Source organism: Oncorhynchus kisutch, linkage group LG27, assembly GCF_002021735.2.
Source record: "Oncorhynchus kisutch isolate 150728-3 linkage group LG27, Okis_V2, whole genome shotgun sequence".
In the NCBI taxonomy this organism is placed as follows: Eukaryota; Metazoa; Chordata; class Actinopteri; order Salmoniformes; family Salmonidae; genus Oncorhynchus; species Oncorhynchus kisutch.
In genome coordinates this window covers 22070098-22085976 of record NC_034200.2, presented here as the reverse complement: position 1 = coordinate 22085976, position 15879 = coordinate 22070098, and the positions used below count along the sequence as shown (strand labels likewise).

The 15879-nt window shown below is 40.0% G+C and overlaps 1 pseudogene across 1 annotated transcript; it reads right to left on the bottom strand.

Moving 5' to 3' along the window:
• Positions 1-14196: 14196 nt before the first annotated feature.
• Positions 14197-15475, bottom strand: LOC109872143 (transmembrane protein 53-like; annotated as a pseudogene). Its single transcript, XR_002252409.2, has 2 exons — positions 15276-15475; positions 14197-15026 (listed from the first exon to the last, which is right to left on the bottom strand). The product of XR_002252409.2 is annotated as a transmembrane protein 53-like (transcript).
• Positions 15476-15879: the final 404 nt, after the last annotated feature.

Genomic DNA, 15879 nt, shown 5'->3' with positions numbered 1-15879 from the left:
GTATGTCAGATATCCTTGGCCCCCAGTTCCACTGTACAGTATGTCAGATATCCTTGGCCCCCAGTTCCACTGTACTGTATGTCAGATATCCTTGGCCCCCAGTTCCACTGTACAGTATGTCAGATATCCTTGGCCCCCAGTTCCACTGTACAGTATGTCAGATATCCTTGGCCCCCAGTTCCACTGTACTGTATGTCAGATATCCGTGGCCCCCAGTTCCACTGTATGTCAGATATCCTTGGCCCCCAGTCCAACTGTATGTCAGATATCCGTGGCCCCCAGTTCCACTGTATGTCAGATATCCTTGGCCCCCAGTCCAACTGTATGTCAGATATCTGTGGCCCCCAGTTCCACTGTATGTCAGATATCCGTGGCCCCCAGTTCCACTGTACAGTATGTCAGATATCCGTGGCCCCCAGTTCCACTGTATGTCAGATATCCGTGGCCCCCAGTCCAACTGTATGTCAGATATCCGTGGCCCCCAGTTCCACTGTATGTCAGATATCCGTGGCCCCCAGTTCCACTGTACAGTATGTCAGATATCCTTGGCCCCAGTTCCACTGTATGTCAGATATCCGTGGCCCCCAGTCCAACTGTATGTCAGATATCCGTGGCCCCCAGTGCCACTGTACAGTATGTCAGATATCCGTGGCCCCAGTTCCACTGTATGCCACTAATGGACGACTGGATTACTGTTTTATTGGTGACATCAAACTTTCTGTTGCTGCCTATAGGATGGGGACATAAGTTAAGTCCAAAATGACACCATGTGCCTTATGCCCGTTACTAGTCAAAAGTAGTGCACTATATACTGGTTAAGGGCGCTGTACTGTAGCGCCAGCTGTGCCACCAGAGACTCTGGGTTTGCGCCCAGGCTCTGTTGTAACCGTCCACGACCGGGAGGTCCATGGGGCGACGCACAATTGGCCCACTGTCGTCTGGGTTAGGGAGGGTTTGGCCGGAAGGGATGTCCTTGTCTCATCGCGCACCAGCGACTCCTGTGGCGGGCCGGGCACAGTGCGCGCTAACCAGGTTGCCAGGTGCACAGTGTGTCCTCCGACACATTGGTGTTAAGAAGCATTGCGGCTTGGGTTGTGTATCGGAGGACGCATGACTTTCAACCTTCATCTCTCCCGAGCCCTACGGGACTTGTAGCGATGAGACAAGATAGTAGCTACTAAAACAATTGGATACTACAAAATTGGGGAGAAAAAAGGGGTAAAATTAAAAATTAAAAAATAACAAAAAAATAAGTGCACCATATAGGGAATTGGGTGCCACTTGGAACACAACCATATATATATATATTGTTTAACTCAACTAACCCTAAATGTTCACTGTGGAGAATGTCCTGTACTTGATTAAGATTCCCGAAAATCTCTGTTGTTCCATCAATGGATAGTTTGTGCAATACTGTATATAAAAAAATACAAGTATCATACAAGTACACAGACACAGTTCGTCAACTAATGCTTAAATACGTTTAACATATAAGACATAGCAGCAAAGTAACACTTGTACTCCAGTCCAGAGTCTTAACAAAGAAAAAGTTGAATCATGGCCAAGAATGTAATTTCCACAAAACCTCCTTTTGAAAGTGGGAGCATGCTTGTATTCAAGCAGATAGATTTATGAGCTGCACAACAACAGAACTTGTTATGAAAGGTCACGTCAAAGCTTAATCCACTTTGTCCTTCATATCACCATGGTACTGGAGATATAAAAAGCCACATCTTTCTAATCTCTTTCCCTACGTTGTCCTCAAATGTTACCATGAAATAGAGAGGCTCTTTAAACCCCCTCCCCCTCCCCCCCCCCCACCACCCCCCACCCCACCACACACACTGTAATCCAACATGGTCCTGAAAACAGTCCAAAAGGAATTGTTCATGTCTGTTTTGTCTAAATGGGAGAGCAAAGTTTTCTAATAGATTCATGTGTCATCTGTACTAAAAGCCTCTCCTGGAGAACAATTAAAGATAACAAATGACTATTGCCTATTATTTCGAACAGATTTCATAGCCTATGCAGCATCCATAATACTAAACCAACTGCAAAATGACTTCTAACGAATGTGCTACAGAGTGTACTGCAATGTTTCGGACTAAAACCATTTATTTCATTAATCAGACGTTAATGGCAATGAAGTTAGAGTTGATGTGATGGTAGGCCTGTGTACTCAGACTTGGTGCACTCAACTTTTTCCTGTAGAAAGGAAATGATGCTATACTATAGGATGGATAGGGACTGTAGGGAGATAAAGCAAATGTTTAGAAAGGGTGTAAAATACTATTTTACAATCTCAAAAGCAAGCCTTAATGTATTCATTAATGCTAACTCTATTCGTTACTAGGCTCAATGACTACTGCATAATCCCCCATTTAAGCATACATCATAAATAAGACATTTTTGTGTTGGATCATTAAACATTTTAAGTGCATATAGTGCCCATGTGTAAACATGTTCTCTCTCAAAATCAAACTGCAGTACTAGTAATTACTTGTTCATTTACAATATCTAACAAAGGTTTCAGAAGGAAATAGAGAACAGTAGCTTCACAATATTCTCTTTCCACCAGTCCTTTGTTATGCTGCTGTAGGGGGAAATGCCTGATGAGAGATTCATATAATTATTGAAATGTTATTATGTGGTTTCCCTCAAATTGGAAGGGTTATGTTTCTCTCCTCCTGAGGTAACTTGTAGGTTCAGAGAGGAAGTGGAGACAGTGTCAAAGTCCCCTGAATTGACTATTGGAGCCCGGGATTAAACTTCAGAAGAAAAGGTGTCACGTATATTTCTATACACAAGACTGCAATCCAAACATTTAAGTAGGGTTGCAAAGCTACCGATAATTTATCAAAATTACCTGAATCTTCTGTAATTTTGGTAATTGACATGAAATCTGTGGCAATCTATGATAACTTTGGTCATTTATACTTGCATTTATTTTTATTCATATACTGTCAAATCAAACTTTATTTGCCACATGCTCAAGTGTAGACCTTACCGTGAAATGCTTACTTACAAGCCCTTAACCAACAGTACACATCAAGAAGTAGAAAATATTTACCAAGTAGGCTAAAATAAAAAGTAATAATAAAAAGTAACACAATAAGAATAACAATAACGATGCTATATACAGGGGGGACCGAGTCAGTGTGCGGGGGTACAGGTTAGCTGAGGTAATCTGTACATGTAGGTGGGGGCAAAGTGACTATGCATAGATAACAAACAACCAGCGAGTAGCAGCAGTGGACAAGAGGGGGGGTAGAAGCTTTGTATGAATTGTTCAGCAGTCTCATGGCTTGGGGGTAGAAGCTGTTGAGGAGCCTTTTGGTCCTAGACGTAACTTAATTAATGAAAAAAGCATCTAATCAACAAAGGCTTCATTTCCAATTAACTCTGCAACTCTTCAAACGTATTACAATGAGTTTGGCTCTGAAACTTTCACAACAAAGACATATAGACATAGTCAAATAAATACAAGTTTATAAAGGATATTTCGTGCTTAAACACTCATATTAAGCATCCATTGGTATTCACTAAGTTGATGGTTTGTATTTAAGATAATGTTTTACAGCTTAGTCAATCTATTTTACAATGACATGTGATAAGCACAGAGGGCCAGAGATCATTGTAGACACCTGTGATAATCTGAAGTTCCCAAAAACCCCACTAGATGTCATCTGATAATATTCCATATATTCCTTGAAAGTTACCAAAAAGCTGGTAGTTTGCTGGTAAACCTTGAAATTGGCCAGTAAAAACCTTCACAGTAATAAACCACCTCTGTGCTTAAGTAAGGCCTTGTTGGATCCATAGAAATAGAGTCACTAGAACGGGAATCCCCATTCAAGTCAATGTGTCCGTAATGGGTGGACCAGCTAATTCTAACGTTGGATCATGAACTGTAAGGTCCAGCAATGGCAATAGCAACACTGACTCTACTACAGTGTAGAGGGGTTGGCCAGGGATCAGGTAATTGAGCTGTAATATTTTCCAGATAAAATGTATATTATTTAAATGACATTGTAGCAGGAAGGAAAGAACCATGCTGGCCTAGCTGGCACGCACACAGCGGACAGTGAATAGGGAGGAACAATATGATTTAATGTAATGGGGAGAATAAAGCATCATTAGTGCAAATTAACTTTTGTCAGCTAAGCTGATCCTGTTGGGTGCTAATGCCACTGGCAACCGTGCCGATAGCAATTTATGCTCGGGGGATAGGGTGAAGTGAAGTGCACTCCGTGATGTATTTAGCCCTCAATGGCAGCTGTGGTCACCGGCATTCCACACTGTTTTGTCTCCCTGAGTTTGCAGTGCCAAGATGAAGGATGCACCATGTTTAATTCATACCATTGGTGTTTCATTCGGAGCCAGGAATGGGCCATAGTCCATTAATTAGTACCAAACGACCATTCAAAACAAGACCTGCCTTGTATAGGTCGGCCATTTTGCAGGTTTGCGGCGCTTTAGTGTTGCCTTGATCATTTGGCTGGAGTGGAGTGGACATCCAAGGCTCAGAGCAGGAGTCCTGCTGACTGCATGCCCGCTGTAGCTGGAATATGCCACAATACACTTTCAGACAGCTGCCAAATTACGCATTGCAGCTGAAATGTATGAGAAAGCACTTATCTGAACAGTGTCATCATTAAAATGATTGAGCTGCAAATTCTGGTATGTAAGATTATGATTGTTTGATATTATCATGGTACAATAAGATGTCCTGTGCACTTGTGATTTGTCTCTTGGCTGCTGTGTAGCTACACCTGAGTATTTGGCTGAGTGTGTACTTGCCTTCCAAATGTTTAATTGGCTTTAGTTGATTCATTATTATAGTATTGTTCAAAAGGAACAACTGAAAATACTTAAATAAAGGCACTGACGATAGAGGAACATAAGAAAGTAATGATGCTTAGAAAACTGCATGACATCATGGTTTTCTGTCCATTTTAAAGTGATAAATCACAGAAGAGGAAAAACTACCATAATCCACCTCTAGTATCACTCATTTTGTAAGGTAGAATAAATGTAATGAACTTATTACAATTAAAAAGACAAAAGAACAGTGTTGACTAATTCAGATGGGCCCTTGTGACAGGATTCTCCTTTCCTGGGGAACAAAGCCAAATTGATCCACCCACAGTGCAATTTCCTCGCCAAAGATAGAGTACATATTTTTGTTCTGTATTTTTTCCCCACCATCTCTTCATGCCAAGAACCCAGTTATTACTGCAGAGGCTGCAGACAACAACACCTGTCTCCCTTCTGCAGTTTCTCTGTGTTACAATGAATTGTTCCATGTTATTTATTTGGCTGTGTTGCTATATCTTTCTTAAGCTGTATTCTCTCCATTCAATTCTAATGATGAAAACATAAAAAATCTGTCTTCTATTTTATGTTGAGCTTTTTTTTTCTCTCTCTCTCCAGAAAACAACATCATGTTTCAAAGGGAACTAAATTACAATGTAATGAAAAATAAAACATTATACTTGTCAGGTCTATACGGGGAATACCAATGAACCATATTAAATGTATCAGTAGTTACATTTCAGGATTCTTACAACCGGAAAAGAGGAGAACAGCGGAGACTAAAAGCAGGAGGGGAATTCTTGGCGGAGTAGCTGAGAGACTAGGAGGACCAGGTTAGATGAAAGATAGATGAAGAATTGTATGTTAATCAAGCCATGATGTATAGGTCATGCTCACACCAACACAGGCACATCAAGAGTCCCTGGTGCATTTTCCACACAACGGGTACAGGGGACGAGGAGAGAGAATGAATTATATAAAGTGAGCTTGTACTATATACAGATAAGTGGTGTGTGTCAGGGGAAATTGTGGGGGTGGGGGAAAGTTAAGTTCATGTACTGCACTTCAGAGGTGGGGCTATCGTCGCCGTGTCATTTCTAAATCTGCTTAGTTAGTGGGTTCTAGCTAACGGATTATCAGCCACATTTGAGTAATAGACTCCTCATTTAGCTTTAATGTGTTTTGCATAGAGAGCAACCTCCCCTCATCACTCTTAAAGATGAATCGGCTTCTAGCCAAAATTCTAAAGATATTAGTCTGCCGGCAACTGCATGAATCATAACATTTTACTAATGAGAGCAAAGTTAAACACTCCTCCCACCTCCTAAAGCACATGGAGGAGGATTATGAAGATGCTGCCATGACCGTTGGTTCTCCAAGGAAAGCAAAGGTCCTCTTTATTTACATGGGCTGTATGCATCCCAAATGGCATCCTATCCCCTTTATAGTGCATTACTTTTGCCCAGAGCTCAATTGCCCTTGGTCAAAAGTGCACTATAAAGGGAATAGGGTGCCATTTGGGATGCATATATGGAGTTCCACCCAGCCCACAGGGAAACTGGCTTTACATAAGCATGAAGCCATTTATCATTGATATTTATTTCCATTAACTACTGCATTATCATAGTGTAATTAATAATGTTTGCCTCTGCATAGGACGAATACTAATGGTAGAGTGATGACCTACCGTGTGTTTACCTCTCATGAGAAGATTATATAATAAGATAGAAAGAATAGTGTAAGTGAAAATGTGGATTATTAAGATGACTATTAAAATACACTTAAATGGGTTATATGATATGATTCTCAATTATTTTATTAACCTACAAATACTCTATGAAACTGCATGAAATTCCCATCGGGACTCAGATTGTATTGTATTCATACTCTACAAAATAGAGGTTCATTACTCACCGTTGATAATTATCACATTCATTTAACAATGAGAATAACTGTATTTTGTGCCCCTGTATTTAAACCATATGAAACCTATAACCTAGAGGTTGCATGGAATAAAACAAAAACACACAAAGACAGTCCATGTCGACAGGAGGCTGGACGACAAGGCGTGAGGTAGTATCAAAAGGCTGCTAGCTTGTGCCTGGGCCTGTGTGGCTTGTGGCTTTTGAGAGTCCCACACTGGTTGGCTGTCAGAAACAGGCACTGCTCTCCCCCTCATTAGACACGCTTCCCCAGTGCCACTCCCCGTGTGCCTCTCTCCCGCTCCGATCCAAATTAAACACACAAGCACACACACATAAGCGTGAGCACACACACACATGGCCCAGTACACCGTCACACCAGCGACGCCTAGCTGACACACAGTTTGTTTTGTACATCTAATTTGACAGTGCTTTAACTAGAGAGCCTGCTGCTTGTCAAATGCGGCAGCAGCACACAGCTGAACTGGAGGTGTTCAGTTGAAGGGCATCTGTGAAGCAGCAGAGTCCCTTTGAACAGGCCGCGCTGGCTTCTGCTCGCCCTGTGTGCTGGGAGGTGCTGCGCACACGCTGAGGGCTTCCGTGTCTGTCTCTTTCTTTATTTCCCTTCTTAAGTGGAGGGCTGATGGGAGATGGGGATTCTGATGATGACAGTTGGTTCCATGTCTAGTCCAGCTCATACACACCCCCTCCCCACTCTCTCTCTCTCTCTCTCTCTCTCTCTCTCTCTCTCTCTCTCTCACTTTCTTCATTCTTCAATCCAAGCACCAGGGAAACCTTTTAAAGTGTCTCAAAGCAGAGCTGACTTTGGTCCCTACAGCTCCCTAGCTTTGAAACCGAGGGAGGGTGCCGTGCTGTCACCAGCATGTTCCACGGGACACTTTGCTCATTAGGGAAGAGGGGACTGGTTCGTGGCTCCCTGCTCAACTTCATAACAAGTCAGTCAGCCAAAACAGCTGCAGAGGAAAGGGTAGGACTAGGAAGTAGGAACAACCCTTAGTGTGTTTTCAGTAAACGTCAGTGTTCTGTGCCAGAGTAGTGTGAGGGCAGTAGAGACGGAAGGACAAACCAGGGATGATGTCTGGTGTCTGTTTCCTGACTCCAGACAGTCAAGGCTGGAAAACAAAAGCCTACGAGCTTACAAGAGCCAGATGGAAGAGGGAAAAGGTGACCAAACATATCTGTTCACATTCAACCTTTAAAACTGAATGTAGCGGGTTGAATAGGGAGGTTGGCCCTAAATGTGGGTAGAGGAGCAGTATTACTATACTACCTTTATTATAACACTTTGCTATATGCATGGTGTTGTTGTTATTTTGTTTGAAAAGAAAGACCTTGATTTGGTATTTAACCTACTGAATGTTGAATGGAAATCAAACTCAGTGAACCTAAATCATGACTTCAATAATAAATCTAAATGTTATATTTTGCCTCATCATTTTTGCACACATCATCTGAGGAGAACAGACATACGTGAACGATTCGATCTACATCATCCACTGATATAAAATTGGTTTATAGCAGTACTTGGGCAATGCATTGGCCTATAGCTTGCAAAATGTAATAAATCAAAATACAGTGTTCCACCTCAAAAAGCCTCTGCTTAAATCAGACATATAGCCTGACAAACTCAGAGCAAAAGCAGCCTCTGAGAGACATAACTCTGGTGAAAGAGAGACCATTCTCTCTTGTAGGTTTAGTGCTACTGTACACGGTGGATGGTCTACACAGCAGGCAGTGTACAGGTCACACAGCTATCTGTATTTAAGACGGCCATTGTACTTTGTCCTCCAACAAATGTTGGAAAACCCATTCGCTCCTGTGTCTAGCATTGATTCACATCATCCAATCTCATGTTGTTGAGCAGGCACTGCACCCTGAAGAGCAAGACAAGAAATGCTTGAGACATATGGAAATGCTCGAGACCCCCTGAAACAATAATTCCAAGGCTGATGCCTATTTTTAATCCATTGCAGAAAATTCCCTGCATGCAACAGAAGCATGTTCACGGTCACAAAAGAGGTCTTTACCTTGCTTGGAACAGGCTGTCCCCCCCAACTCCTGATCCAACAAAACCTAGACAAGCTCTTGTTGAAGCGACGATGGCTATATTCTCCACAGCAACGTTGATATATAGATGTTTAACTCGACTTTCTAGGAAGGTAAGTAAGATAAGCAACAGTTTTATTTGCTAAATGCAATTTGTATCTTCACAGATTTAGAAGTTCCAGCTCAACAGATAGTGTCCATCTCTCTTCTCCTCCTCACATCTCGAGCAACATGAAGAGTCAGAGTGACCTGAAAGAAAAATGAGCCACAAAATAATTAAATGGACAGCACATTAAAGAATTCAACTAAACAGTGACTCTTTAAAAGATTGACATGTGGTTTCTTTGACGTTTGCAATGCAATGCAAACCAACATAGGCTCAAATGCAATGGCTGTAGTAAAATATGTGGACTTGGCTGCTGTTTAGCTACACCTGAGTATTTGACTGAGTGTGTACTTGCCTTCCAAACGTTTCATTGACTTTGGTTAATTCATTGTTATATTATAGTTCAAAAGGCACAACAGGAACTCATTTTAGGTTTAGTGCTACTGTACATGGTTGATGGTCGAGACATACAGTACCAGTCAAACGTTTGGACACACCTACTCATTCAAGGGTTTTTCTTTATTTTGACTATTTTCTAAATTGTAGAATAATAGTGAAGACATCAAAACGATCAAATCATGTGGTAACCAAAAAAGTGCTCAACAAATCAAAATATATTTTATATTTGAGATTCTTCAAAGTTAACATCCTTTGCCTTAATGACAGTTTTACACACCATTGGCATTCTCTCAACCAGCTTCATGAGGAATGCTTTTCCAACAGTCTTGAAAGACTTCCCACATATGCTGAGCACTTATTGCCTGCTTTTCCTTCACTCTGCAATCCAACTCATCCCAAACCATCTCAATTGGGTTGAGGTTAGGTGATTGTGGAGGCCAGGTCATCAGATGCAGCGCCATCACTCTCCTTCGTGGTCAAATAGCCCTTACACCGCCTGGAGGTGTGTTGGGTCATTGTCCTGTTGAAAAACAAGCGCAAATCGCTAACCAGATGGGATGGCATATCGCTGCAGAATGCACTTAAAGAAACTGAAAGTTCTTGAAATGTTCCATATTGACTGACCTTCATGTCTAACGGTAATGATGGACAATCGTTTTTCTTTACTTATTTGAGCTGTTCTTTCCATAATATGGACTTGGTCTTTCACCAAATAGGGCTATCTCCTGTATACCACCCTTAACTTGTCACAACACAACTGGTTGGTTCAAACGCATTAAGAACAACATAAATTACACAAATTAACTTGAATAAGTTGGTGTGTCCAAACTTTTGACTGGTACTGTATATGAGACTAAACTGAGAAAATGTTGCTTTATTGCCAAATTCTACCACCTAGCACCATTCATCTTGGTGCTTGCCTTGTTTGCTGTATGAATGCTGAACATCTGCTAATTTAAGGAGCTTGACAGTGGCCATTTTCCATGGAAGAGGAGGCTAAAGAGGCCCATTGACCCCTCTTCACCACAATGTTCCCTCATTGTGACGAGAGACTTCTTTAACTTCTGGGTCAATTTCAGTGCATTTTCAGATCAGAGCAACCTCCTTAGAGCTTTGACTGTGAGTAACAGCCTGACTAGTGTTACCTCAATGAAAGTCTATCATAAAGGCATTGCGGTTTTTTGAAGGCCATTGGATGGTACAATTGTGTAAAATAATATACTCTAAAATACATAACTAAATGTGAACAATGACCTTTTCTATATTTCAATAGCAATGAGAAAGATTACAGTAATTATACACACTTAAATAAAAAAGAATATGTTGTGTAGTCTTTGTATGTATTATGGTGAGACTCTGAATAAAATACTGTTGTTGAAAATAATGGTTAAATGCTGCCCTCCACAGGCATAGCAATGTTACTGTGGTTCAGTGTGGCCTCAACAACTACTATATAGGCCTATGTGAACACATTGATTTGCCCTGTCTAGTTTTCCAGATTTTGACTCACAACGATGCCCACATTATGACCTTGCCTGTTAGTGAACAGATTGAATAGATTTATATTTGGATGAGTATATGAATAATTATTTGACCTTTTTTTGGGAGGTTTGTGACAGGTTTTTGTAAGATATTTGCCCATTTATTTTTGCTCGTAGACAAATGTTGGTGAATCACCCAAATAGAATATTGACCAACAGAGAATCTCTGAATAGTCCCTTTCATGTACTGCTAAAATCACAGAAAAATGTATTTGGTTATTGATACTCTTTTTAAGTTAACAAAATAATTAATAAACTAGAAACACAACACCAGATGAGGAGGATTTCAATTACAGATGACTAGTGTATTTGTGACTTCAGCTGACATTTCAATTGTCACCTGACATTTTTTGCTCCAATTTCAACCAATCCTACACTGTATCTCTATTTCAACTTTTTTTTTTAAATGTATCCAGACATGTTCGATTAAGTTTTGTTTTGTCCTCTAAATGGTCCATCCCATTCAACAGGACAATCAATGTCATTGTTAGTATTGCTGTCTTTTTTATTTGAATTTTTATTGTAAAATAATAAACATATTATTAAAAAAATTCAAAAACTTGACCTCATTCGGGTCAGCTGATTGAGGCTATATGCAAAACCATTTAAACAAAGCATGTCATCAACATTTGTTTTTTGTGTAATTAGAACAAATTCCCCCATTTATGCCCCATTTCAACATTTTGAGAAAATAAGGCGGGAATATAAAGGTTGTCTAAGTTAAAGAAAAAAAATGTATACAAAGACAAAGAACACACACACACACACACACACACACACACACACACACACACACACACACACACACACACACACACACACACACACCTTTAAGGTTTGTATATTTGGCAAACCATTCCAACTAGGAGCCGCTGTGTGTGTCTGTATTGTCACAGACTTGGCCATAGTTTATCCACAAATCACCTCAGGAATTATTTTATGTATTTTGTAATATTGCAATTCAGACTTTCATTGATTGGGAACACAATCCAAATGGTTATTCATGCTTGCTCTTCATCTCATTATTTTTATCCAGACATGTTGTCTCCTTGCGTTGTTAACCACCTCCAGCATTCTAACAGTACATTTACATTTTTCTTTCTGTTGAATAAAAAGTTCAAACCTTAAACCCAGAGAGTCAGTTAGGTTTAAATCAGGTCAGCAGGAAGTGTCTGCATCGCTGTCAAACAACCATTTGGCAACATGAGCCATGCAGCCACCCAACCCAAGCCAAGGGAACAAAAAGGATTGAGTATGCACTCCAATAAGCGATGTTCATCTGTCTCTGCAGATATATAAACTTTTTCCTTCTCATTTTCCTTCGAGTGGCTCTAAATGATGTATGAAGTGCCAGGGTGAGCCTTCCGGAGAGACAAATGCCAATGACTCGCTCCAAAATGTCAAACATGACAGTCAGAGACATTCAATAATCATATCTGCCTGACCAACTCAGAGCCCTGCTCTTCAAACTATTGCTGATGTCTGCTGAGGCAAAGACTGAGTTTGTCTGCCTTGAGGTAACATATCTCTCTTTAGACAAGGCCAAAGGTAGCCATGCACAATCTGCAGTGCTAGGTTGAGTGGAAGAGTATATAAATATAAAAATTAAAGTCCGAAATAATACCTACAAATGACCTTTTGTGTGATGCAATATTGACTATTTCAGCATAAAGTAAATATGAATGCAACACTACATTACAACAACTGAGACATGTTATTTCATTTGAATCGAGTGTTTAAAGGGGCAATCAGCAGTTGAAACAATAACAAAGCGCCTCTCCACCCATTTTGATAAAAAGCAGAGGGATGAGGCTGGAGAAATGTAACCACTATAAAATTCATAGACAGAGCTAAGGATGCAAGGACTGACCATCCATGATGAACATAGTTTCAAACATGTTTTGAGGCTATACAGAGTTTTTTTGCATTTACTTTGTTTACAAACATTGGAGTAAAACAAGCTTACATTTTGGGTTCTGATGGGGTATGACAGCTCTTGAGTTCACAAGCTCATGAGGCATTTATAAGTTCTATTCTTCAAGAATCAATAGGTGCATATCATTCATTTATAATTTGAAAAACAGATGTAGCAACTACTGATTGCCCCTTTAAACCTATCATTTAAAAAAACGTAATTCATGTAAGGGCCAGGACAAACTTTAGATATCAATTTTCCAAAGTAATCTACTGTTCCACATTTCTAATCAAGTAGACCAAATGAAATGCAAATGATGACATAATGTTTTTTATTTATTTATAGGAGGTACAATTGAAAATCACATGTTTAATAAGCACAGTCTTTCGTAGTCAATCACATTCTCTTGAAAACATCAACAAGTGGATTAAAGATTCACAAATAGTACCAATCAAATTTCCCCACGCTCGCAATTTGGTTATCACCTGTATAATTTTGATTTGTTGTCTTCAACTCCAAAAACGTAAACATTTGAAATAAGGTGTCCAGTGGAGTTGCAGATTTCCTAGTACAGATTTATACACTACGTTCAAAAGTTTGGGGTCACTTAGAAATGTCCATGTTTTTGAAAGAAAAGCACATTTTCTGTCAATTAAAATATAAAATAGATTCGAAATATAGTGTAGACATTGTTAATGTTCGGAATGACTATTGTTGCTTGAAACGGCTTATTTCTGAAATGGAATAGCCTTCATTTCTCAGAACAAGAATAGACTGACAAGTTTCAGATCAAAGATATTTGTTTCAGACCATTTTGAGCCTGTAATCGAACCCAGAAATGCTGATGCTCCAGAAACTCAGTTTTATTGCTTTAATCAGGGTAACAGTTTTCAGCTGTGCTAACATAATTGCAAAAGGGTTTTCATACACCTTAACCAAATATATTTAAACTCAGTTTTCACAATTTCTAACATTTAATCCTTGTAAAAAATCACCACTTTATTTTAAGAATGTGAAATTTCAGAATAATAGTAGAGAGAATGATTGATTTCATGCTTTTATTTCTTTCATCACATTCCCAGTGGGTCAGAAGTTTACATACGCTCAATTAGTATTTGGTAGCATTGCCTAACCCTATGTACAACTTCTGACCCACTGGAATTGGGATACAGTGAATAAGTTAAATAATCTGTATGTAAACAATTGTTGGAAAAATGACTTGTGTCATGCAAAGTAGATGTCCTAACTGACTTGCCAAAACTATAGTTTGTTAACAAGAAATGTGTGGAGTGGTTGAAAAACAAGTTTTAATGACTCCAACCTAAGTGTGTGTAAACTTCCGACTTCAACTGTATATTTTCCATAAAATATTTGCCGTGTCCAGCTACAATAGTCATTTACAACAGTAACAATGTCTACACTGTGTTTCAGATAAATTTTATGTTATTTTAATGGCCCCCAAAAAATTATTTTCTTTCAAAAACAAAGACATTTCTACATGACCCCAAACTTTTGAACGGTAGTGTACATGTGTAACATTACAGTATAATCACAAAAACAGAAGTGCCGTAGACTTATGAGATATGTTACAGTAGTGTGCTTTCAATGCTGGCTCAAGTATCAAGTTTTTGGTGGGTCCCTTCTGAATACAGCCAGGCATCGCTTGGAGTACTCCTCTGGAAAGTCACAGAAGTGGCTCACATGGGCAGGGGTTTTGACCATGAGGTCAACATCACTGTACCGAATCACTCGATCAGCTCTGGAGTACAGGTACAGCTGTGGCCAGGTAGGAAGGCTCTCCCGGATGGCATCGTAGTGGTTCTTGTGGGTGTACTTGGTCACAGGGTATAGAACCACCCTAGGCAGGAAAACTGTTACAGCAAACAGTGCCAAGAGAACATACATCAACATGACATTGAGTTTGGGTCACAGAGTGGCTGTAAGAGCCCGTAATGCCCCCCTCACATTTCGAGTGCCTGGGGCCTGTCCACCACAGCCCCAACTATACAAAGGGTGCTGAACTGTTTATGACTGTGCAAGAGCTCAACAATGTAGCGGTAAAGCATGAATCCCCCGTTGCTGAACACATGGAAAAATATGGGACTGTTTTCCACCTCGTAATCATAGAGTATCTCAAGCAGTTTGAGGGCAGTGTTACTCAGCTCCTTGTCGCCAAAAGATTCAGAGAAGAATACTGCCTCTGCATCCAGCCCATCCCAGCAGTATGACAACTGGTTATTTTGTTCCATGCCAGTGTCTATCTGAAAGGAGAGAAAAAAAAAAGTTCTGATTAGTAAATTAACTAGCTACCTAACCAGGACAACTAATTTAGCTAGCTAACGTTAGCAAGCAGCCTTTGAGTTTGTCCAATCCAGCTGTCACTGAATTATGGACAAACCTGCCAGAGCCAACGTTGACTAAATAGCTCATGCCATGGCTCTGGGTGACAGATAACTTTGCGTGTCGTTAGCTAGCTAGCCTAGCAAGGCTATCGATAACAAATTGCTCACCCGAGACCAATGCATCTGGAAACACAATGGTGTATTCCACGCCATCATTTGCCATTTTGTAGCCGGTTATTATCTCTCTTTCAGTTTTGCTATACGATTCATTTGGCACATGTGTTAGCTGGAATTTAACGTGTTGACAGGTTTACTCGCCGCCAATCGCTACGTAAATCAACGGGTTGCAGTCCGTTCATTGGTTCGCGTTTCCTTCTCGAAACATTCAGTTCCATGTTCCTCCGTGAGATGGCGGACAATGTCCATATTAGAGTTGTCAAGCTTCTGTAGAAAAACTAGTCTGATATTTCACTCAGAATAACATGGGAATTATTTGACAACATTACGCAATCTGTGGAATAACAATTGTTTATGTTATTGCTTTATTTAATTGGAACAACATCGATGTACCAAATTATGTGATTGGTAGTAGAGTGACATGTGAAATAACTGTAGACTAGAGTCGATGCATAGTAGAGGTAAATTAGTATTCACAGCTGGTAAAATGCTGATATACTTTCACACTACTATCAATATTCGAGCTAACACAGTAGATAATAAAATACTGTACATTTACACCCCATCATAAAGTAAAACGGTGTCATCATAAAGT